The sequence below is a fragment of the Morone saxatilis genome, unplaced genomic scaffold, assembly GCF_004916995.1.
Source record: "Morone saxatilis isolate NCDOM2014 unplaced genomic scaffold, NCSU_SB_2.0 Contig1, whole genome shotgun sequence".
Taxonomy (NCBI): domain Eukaryota; kingdom Metazoa; phylum Chordata; class Actinopteri; family Moronidae; genus Morone; species Morone saxatilis.
In genome coordinates, this window is record NW_023339651.1 from 21,253,869 (window position 1) to 21,262,839 (window position 8,971).

General features: G+C 40.2%; 1 protein-coding gene across 1 annotated transcript in view; it reads left to right on the forward strand.

The window, feature by feature from the left end:
- Positions 1 to 5,374: 5,374 nt before the first annotated feature.
- Positions 5,375 to 8,971, forward strand: part of slc16a3 (solute carrier family 16 member 3) — a 10,364-nt gene continuing 6,767 nt past the window's right edge. The window contains exon 1 of the mRNA XM_035672362.1: positions 5,375 to 5,449. The gene's annotated coding sequence lies outside the window, so the exon portion shown is untranslated. The remainder of the gene's footprint in view (positions 5,450 to 8,971) is intronic.

The following is an 8,971-nucleotide window of genomic DNA, read 5'->3' on the forward strand; positions in this document are numbered from 1 at the left end:
ATTATCTCTATATATTTATCTAACTGGGGCAAGTGTTGTAGCCAAGATACATAACGTGAACATTTAAATGTTTCCCCTTTGTGCCCGGGGACCACCCTGCCAACTCCAACCAGCACCCAGGTTAAAACCACTGTTTTAAAGTAAACAGTCTCACATAAGTGCTTTTGCACCTTACATCTGTCATTACGTGCCGCTTATGACGAATCCTATTCTTGTGCAACGTGGTTCTTGCATGAGTCAAATTCCTTGTACACTGTTCCAATAAACGCTGATTCTGCTTTTAAATCTCTCTCGCTTTGTCAAATCACTTAAGAGTAGACGACATACCTTTTGTAGTGTATCTTTTTAGGTCCGGTGATTTCTTGTCTTGCTATTCACTTTGTTCAGACGAACGATATCTCTGTCTTTGAGATTTCTGCTCGCCACAGTACCAATCGGTGTGGATACGAATTGAGTTCTCGGCGGTTGGCTCACAGCGATTGCACATATGATATTTAAACTTTCAATACACATTGGCTCCTTTCCGCCACACACATTGCTCCTGGTTTACTCCTTGATAATCCCCAGACCCCTCCATCTGTTTACGGGCGTCTGACAAAACTGTGCAAATAAAGAAGAGCCTATTTGACCACCGGTGTAGACTGAAAAATGTGTTCTTTTCTACAACACGTCTGCACGCGTCACATGAAACAAAACCACAATCACAAAGAAAAGCAGAACTACACTCACAGACCATAAACCAGACCACATAATCAACTAACACAAATTACAATCAGCGAAGCCTAAAGAACAATCAGCACAAAGCACGATGGCCGCAGACTATGACACCTGACTATCTAATGGGTGTGATTGACCGTCATGTATTATTCCAAAATGCCATGAATTCCACTGAAAATCAAGTCGACAATACAGGTTCCTGACCGTAGAACATAACTCATACATTCCATCTAGCTAACAAGCTGAGGTTGAACAGTGGAGACAGTGACATTGCGGTATGGAGGTGGATGTAACCGCGGTAACCTGAGGGGACGGAGCACTCCTCCTGGCCTTGTCTTCAGGAGACTCTTTCCAGTTGCACTGAACCTTGCAGCCAGGACTCCTCTTCCACTCCCTCTCCTTACTGCGCCCAGCGGGCTCAGATTCAGTCACTGTCGTCTGTCTGACTGCAGTGGTTTGCGCATGCATAGTTCCATCCATACACGTACGCAAGGGGCACAGTATTATGGCTAGATAGTTAGCTTTACTTCGGTAGCGATTTGCTAACAATGTCTTCTGTGCTATACAGTTTGGAGACCCCAGACTTCCAGAAACAAATCCGTTTTACGAGAGGGAGAATAAAGTGGCGGCGTGAACACGTACCAGGAAACGGTGCCACAAAAGGCTCGACTGGGGCTACAGCAGATGGCCTGAGAGGACTGCTCTCATAAAGTTTTGACTGGTCTTTCCATGCTTTAGAGGTGTACAAAGTCTTTTATTTCATTACAAGGGTTTGCAAACACAACAGGTTGCACAAAAATGCGACAGTATTATGACTGAAATTGCAATTATACAATCCAGGAAGCTGCAGTCTTTTTTTAAGAGGTAAAATGTGTGGGGGAAAAAAGCGAATTATAATCGAACTACTGTAGCAGATTCCTGGTCTACAAATATTGTTTCCCTAGAGGTAGAGATCGTACAATGCGACCTGTCACTCTGTATCAGCCGCCTTTCTAGTCGTTCCGACCACTCAAACCACGTGCCACCAATTCACCCTTTCACACACCATTCACCTCCAGTGATGGTAAAGTCCCCATCGAACGAAACTAACTCATTCATACACACAAATCCAACACACTGATGCTATGCATCGGAGCAATTTGGGTTGCAGTCTTGCTCCAAGGGATACTCTCACTTCGACACGTGGCAAGGCCAGGAGCCCGCTGGGATCGAACCAACAACCTTCCCTGATTGGGGGGACGACCCGCTTGCTCTGACACAGAGACAGACCCCCCAAAATGTTCATCCATGCTTTTCATAGTTTTGTCAGTGATAAATTACATTTGTCGATGCACAAGGCAAAGATGCTCGTTCCTACTAATTGTGAATCATATCATAATCGCAATATCTGTCAAAATAATGGCAATATGATGCTTTTACCACATCGTATAGCCCGACAAGAAAAGGAATATTTTGTACATGGAGAAGAAAAAACGCTGTGCAATGGTTTAACCAGACTGACAAATGAAAGGGCAGAAAGAGACAAAGATCCCTCTGAGCAACAGTTCAATAAGAATAGAAGAAATTAGCAGTCACTGGACAAAGAAACTGGAAGTGAAGCATCAAAATTGGTGCAGATTTAAACAGGAACAAGTTCCTGTTTCAGTTCATTATAAAGCCGATAACAGGCTGGAATTAAAACTTCAGAACAGAAACAGACGTTTAGTCCAGGGTTAGAACTATAGAATATCAGCTGAACATGGTATGGACTCACTGAGTAGGCTGCAGAGGGCCCAAAGAAAAACACATTCCCGAAATGTTTAGAGCACTGTTGTTATTCAATAATAATCTCAGCTCACTGATGCTTTTCTGGACTGGAAAACTATATATATTATATTTTTCTTTGGGGGGCAAAATTATCATTTAAAATGCAAATAATACATTTGGTGTCTGAATTATACTGTTTTTATCTTGCCATTATTGAAGGAAAGAAGAAAAATCGCCAATATAACAGGTGAAGCCAAACTTATGAGCAGTAGTAAATACATACATACAAGACAAGAATGACAAACACACACTGTCATATACAAATCAATTGTTTCTATAAATTGGTAAGCATGTACAGTAGGGGCGAAGGCAGGTGGAAATGTACAGAGTCAGGTAATGAATGAAAAAGATCACACAAACAGGTATATTGAGGAATGTAATGTTGAACATGATCTAATTTGCAAATATCGGAAATTTTAAGGATTTTAAGGAAAATATTAAAAAATATATACACAGCTGACCTAACGTTACAGCTCAACATTCCGTCAATTTCTGTGAAGTACACTAAATGAAATTGTTTGGTTAATCTTTCAAGATCTAACCTTTGAAGACCCGAACACAAGCATCCGGCTCTGTGAACAGCCTCGTCCTAAACCTTAAATAACACTTTATTGACAGTTCTCAGTCAATAAAGTTGTGTCCATCTGCTAAATCTGAATTTATAGTCAGTTTTCCACATGATAAGAACGCATGCGCACAAAATAAGAACTCCGTGAGATTATCTGCCAAGGACTCCGTAGGAACCGCTGGTGCAAATGGGTTCCACTTTACAAACTACTAACAGTTACTACTATTACTGATACTGACACACTGACACACACTGTTCAACCGTTCACGTAGCTTACCGTGATACAGTAGCTGTAGCTTGTGTAGCTCTCGGCGGCTCTCTGCCGTTACAACCGTTTGAGCTTCATTCAGCCTTCATGTGAAACGCCATATAGCGGTTCAACTAATAACTGTTTAACACTTTAAGCAAATAATATCAACGTTAAGGAGCTAATGTGGACGCTAATTCAAACTTGGCTCGTTCCTCTTTAAGGCAAACGGTTTCTATGGTAACCGAACGGCTGTAAAAGTGTCCCCCAGCTACAGTGACCGACAGACAAAGGTTCCTGGCTCTACCGCCAGTTACAATAAACATTGCTAATTTATTAAACACTGCCTACTTTGTTCACTTTTACTAATAATAAGCTATTAAATTGCTTATAAAGGTCACAATTGAAACCACCGACACTACTGAGAGTCAGTGAAGCAGAGAGAACAGACCAGGACAGTTTATAGTCACTGGGCTTACTTGCACTGTAAAACCAGATAAGATCATTTAACTCAAAAACAATTGTTGAAACTGATTACATCAGAATCTTTAGTAAAACAAATTCAGTTTTTCAGTTAAAAAAGATTCTTGATGAAACTGCTTTTAATTGTAACTTTAAGTGGCACTACCTTATAAATATTCCTGATGAATAACCTTTTACAATGTTTTCACAGTACAAATAAAATTCCAAAATGACAATGAACAATTGTGGAAACAATTGGAACAAATGGAAATGTTAAGCAGATATTTGCCCCCACCAGGACCAATGTCACTACTTTAAACACACTGAATTAGTCGTCTGATATTAGCTTTCAGCTTGGCTTCAGTAGTGTTGTAAGTGGGGTTTGTTTGCCTAGATATTAGCAACCAAAAGATGCATCACATCTAATTGTCAGTGGTTTAATGTGTGCTTCTGTGCCAGGAGAGGTAGCCCACAACTGTTCCAAAGGATCCATGGATTATTTCATTTTGTACATTTTTTTCTCTGTATATGTAACCTATCTTCAGTTCGTGGGTAGGGGTGTATCTAAGAAATATTCATGGGGTGGCCAGAGGTGGCAGAAATATATGCTGATTTAATTGCAATCCATTGCATATATCAATATTTGCTTGGAAAAGCCCCCAAATGAAGATATTTTAAATCAAAAACAACATTGTACACATTAGTAAAGCATTGAATAGAAATTTCTAAAAGTGGCATTAGAAATTAATACATTTATTTACAAATCTTTAAACTTTTAATAAATACATCACTTGGTCTAAAACGTGCCATAACACATCATTAAAATTTCCTTTCATGGCACGTTGTTTTTAAACTTTGATAAATTTGACACTGAACTGGGGTTGTCAGGCATTTTTTAGGGGTGGCCTCTACATCTGTCCCTGTTTGTGGGGTTGGAAAAACGTTACGGTAGCTTTCTCTATGTGGGAGGGAAAAGTAATGTGTGTGTGTGTGTGTGTGTGTGTGTGTGTGTGTGTGTGTGTGTGTGTGTTAAAGGACCTGTGTGTACAATTAACGGAAAATCGCTCGTGTCTGTATGTGACTACCTGAAACTAGTGAAAAAACACCAAAGGCCTAATCTACTGTTTGTCTGTCTGGACTACTGTAGAAACATGACAGTTCAATATGGCGGACTCCATGGAGGGCGACCCACTCCCTATGTAGATATAAACAGTTTATTTCAAGGTAACAAAAACACAATGATTCTTATTTTCAGGTGATTACACACATACCTATGAATATTGTATTGCATTTCTGACAATGTCCTAAATCCTAAATGTTACACACTGGACCTTTAAGTAAAACATATAACGTTTCATATTATGCACTGGTATGTTTTGTTATTTTGAGTAATGTGTATACCGTGAATAAAATAAAATGATAAATGAATTGTATGTAGCAGCTTTTGAATGTTTCTTGCCAATTGATTAAACCAGATAGCAAAATGCTAATAAATAAATTAGAGTCAGGCCTGTCATTCAGATGTTTCATTAAGCACGAGAAGGAGGCGGGGTTTTAGAGAACGCGCGCCGTCAGATAAAGGAAGCGCGCACACGCGGATTATGTAGAAGCGCTCGTGAAGGGAAGGAGGGAAGTCCGCATCTCAGCAGGTAGCGTGTCTTTACTTTCTCTCTTTTTAACCTGTGTTTCTTTTATAACGTGTGTCTGTGTTACTGCCTTTCTGGAAACATTCTATTTACCCTTTAATGCGGTACAGCCTGTTGTGCGGTAGAGTTACAGGTAGGCATTTGGTTGTGGGCCTATTCAAAGCAGCGGAATAAAGATGAACAGCATATATTTCTGTGAAAACTCTATTACAGATGCTTCAGGCTCTGTTGGTTGTTAAGACTGACTGTACTCGGTCTAATAGCTGGGTCTGCGGAGATCCACATCATAGACCCACGCCTCTGTCCTCACGTACGCCACCAGGGTTGTCCCCGCCGCATCTGTCTGTCGCACTCATACCACAGAGTGAGCTCCCATCATGTAGGAGGAGGACAGGTATAAAAAGAGGATAGAAAGTGGGTGAAATAGAAAGCTCACTCACTTCAGTACTGGATTTAAAACGTGAAAAAGGCGAAAAGTCTGTTTATACGCTGACCGTGAACGTTTCACAAACTGTTGCGTGACTATGACACTGGACTAAATGTGAAGTGAAAAAATGAAACGGAAACAGTCGTGTGAAGTCGTATTTTGTCTTCCAACAACAAACTGGGGCCACACAAACAAACAAACAAACAAAGAAACTTAAGTTGTGGGGCTAGGTGTGATTTCACAGAGGACGTTAGACGGTCGCTTCCTGCTCCTCTGGGTGATGAAGAGCGCGTGTGATGCAACGCGCAGTCAAACTCTGTAGTAGTGGAAGTGACGCATTAGTAGTAGTCAGCTGCCTACGTGCGCTCGGCTGCATCCCACGAGCCTGATGATGTCAGGGCTCTCTACATCATGTGTGCTGAGAGTACCTGTGTGTCAGCGGGGAGCCAGTGGCGGACCCCCTGCTGTCAATGTGAGGACGTACTGTAAAAAATGATGGGTAAAATGGTTACATCTTCGACACTGATCTTAAACCAGTTTCTTGGTGAGGAAGGGAGTAAGTAGCCAGTGTCTTACAGTACGGTGGCTCAGTGGTTCTGGGTCTGAGAAAAATTAATTATGTAATGAGAAAACTAAATACAATTTTTGTACACTTTTGTAGGGGCAAATGTTAGTGAAGCTGCGTTGCTTAAAACAAGCAGGTAAATACAATCAGGTGGAATGATGAATGAATGAATTGAGAGATCTTATTACATCACAACATTATCAAAATATGGCTAAGTGCAATATGCAAATCAAAAAAATGACGATTAGACTGTTAAATAAGATGCACAAATAGACAAACCAGTATACAAAAAGATGTTTCCTGGGTTTGTAAGGGTCTACGTGATAGTAAGCAAAGGTAGTGGTAATACTGCCAGATGTGTCCAATGTTATCTTGCGAGCCGACATGAAACCGAAGCAAAGCAGTGTTACTGAGAGCTTAGAGGGAGCTGCTGTGTGGTAAACTGCAGGAAGGAACAGCCATGGGTGCAAATGTTCTCATTCTGTGTGGGTGCCGAGGAATCTATGACTGCCTGACAACTCAGAGACATGTGGGAAATGGTACAGAGAAGTTCACTTTGGTTAGTTGAGCCAGACGATATATTCCCATATTAAGTGATGGTCACCATTAAACCTCCACTATTAACTTCAGAAATAAAAACCCACACCATGTGTTTGATGTGTGATCAGTAATCTATAAACCTGCAATAACTTTTTGGACGCTTTTTGGGGGCAGCCAAACGTTTTGAATGCTAAAGTGGATATAGGTAATGCTTTAGATTACAGTCCATCACTTTACAGTGTCATTTGAATATATCAATATTCAAATATGGTGTATGTTGTAAAGTTGGCCTACAGTACTATTAATAATCAGTCATCATTCATTTTGAGTGGTATTTTTGTTCACCCAATGAATTTAAGTCTGATCTGATAATTAATTTTTTATATAATTTAGGGCTGCAACTATTTTATTGTTTTCATTATTAATCAGTCAATAATTTCCTCGATTAGTCGATTAGTTGTTTGGTCTTAACTGTAAAACCAGATAAGTTAATTTAACTAAAACAATTGTTGAAACTGATTACATCAGTGACTTTTTCTTTTAGTAAAACTAACTACATTTTGTAAAGTAAAAAAAACATTCTTGATCAAGTAGCTTTAGTAATTTTAAATGACAACAATTTTTTAATTTTCTTTTTACTGTGAAAACAGATTAATAATTAATTAATTAGGTTATTAATCAGGAATGTACCAACCTACAAAACTAAGTTGCCACTTAAAATTAGGTAAGTAATTAAGTAAAAGCGGCTTAATCAAGAATTGTTTTTATTCCAAAACATTGACTTTAGTGAGTATTACAATTACAATTACAATTTTGTTTTGAGTTAAATGATTGGTTTTACAGTGCAGAAAGTAAAAATGTTGGTCAGTATTTCACAAAGCTCAAGGTGACTTCCTCAAATGTCTTGTTTTGTCCACAACCCAAAGATATTGACTTTACTGTCATAGATAAGTAAAGAAAGCAGAAAATATTCCTGAAACCAGAGAATTTAGACTTTTCTTTTCAAGTGACTCAAAACAATTCGTTGATTATTACAATAGTTGGCGAGTAATTTAAAAGCTGACAATCAATGAATCGTCTAATTGTTCTCCCTATGGCCTCCACTAGCTGTTAAAGAGAAACTTGTATTTTAGAATATGAGATTGTCCCCAGATTCAGCTCAGAACAGTTTGCGGTGTTGTTGAGTTAAGTGGGGAAGTTGTCCAGGGTTCTTTGGTGTGGCCTGCTGATTGTTTAGAGCACAGGCTCAGTGGTAGAGAGAGCAAGGTCACCCTCCCAGTCTCAACAACAACTACATGGATAAATGTCTTCTAAACATTACTTTTGTTGTCGTTGTCGAAATAAGAAAGACGCTCAGAAATGATGGTATAACCAGCTGGGAGAAGACCCTTTCTGTTTTACTCTGTGTGTGTGTGTGTGTCTCACACATGCACACAATGCAGGATAGTGTCCAAGTGCCTTTCATCTGCATATCAGGGATGAGATATGATCCCTGTGTGATAGCTAGTGTGTGTGTGCATGCGGAATGTAAGGGTCTTATTTTAGTATGGGTGGTCATGGAAGGTGTGAATGATGTGGGTGGGCCTGGGGGTGGGGGGGTGCCATACTAATGTCACTGGGTCACTGTGTCTGTAGAGGTGCATTTGCAGTATGTTTACCTGGCAGTAACCCCGGGTTGGTTGCTCATTTCAGTAAACCCAGTTGGCTGGGTTTGAACTGTGGGAACTAGAGGACGCCCTCTCTGTTAAGCTTCTCTCTGACGGCTGCAAAAGACGTCAGACAGAGGTCACAGAGGTCACACACCTCCACAGGCCGACAGCAGGACTCAGTGCAGAGGGAACGGGTGCAGTATGTAAGGTCGACTGAGGGGAATTCTGTGTAACTGTTTCTCAATACCATTATGAAACATCCTGATCGACTGATGTCACAAATGAGTGCAATGAAGAAGTTTAGGGTGGAGGGTTTTGAGGAGTCAGTGAATCTGAGTGATTGG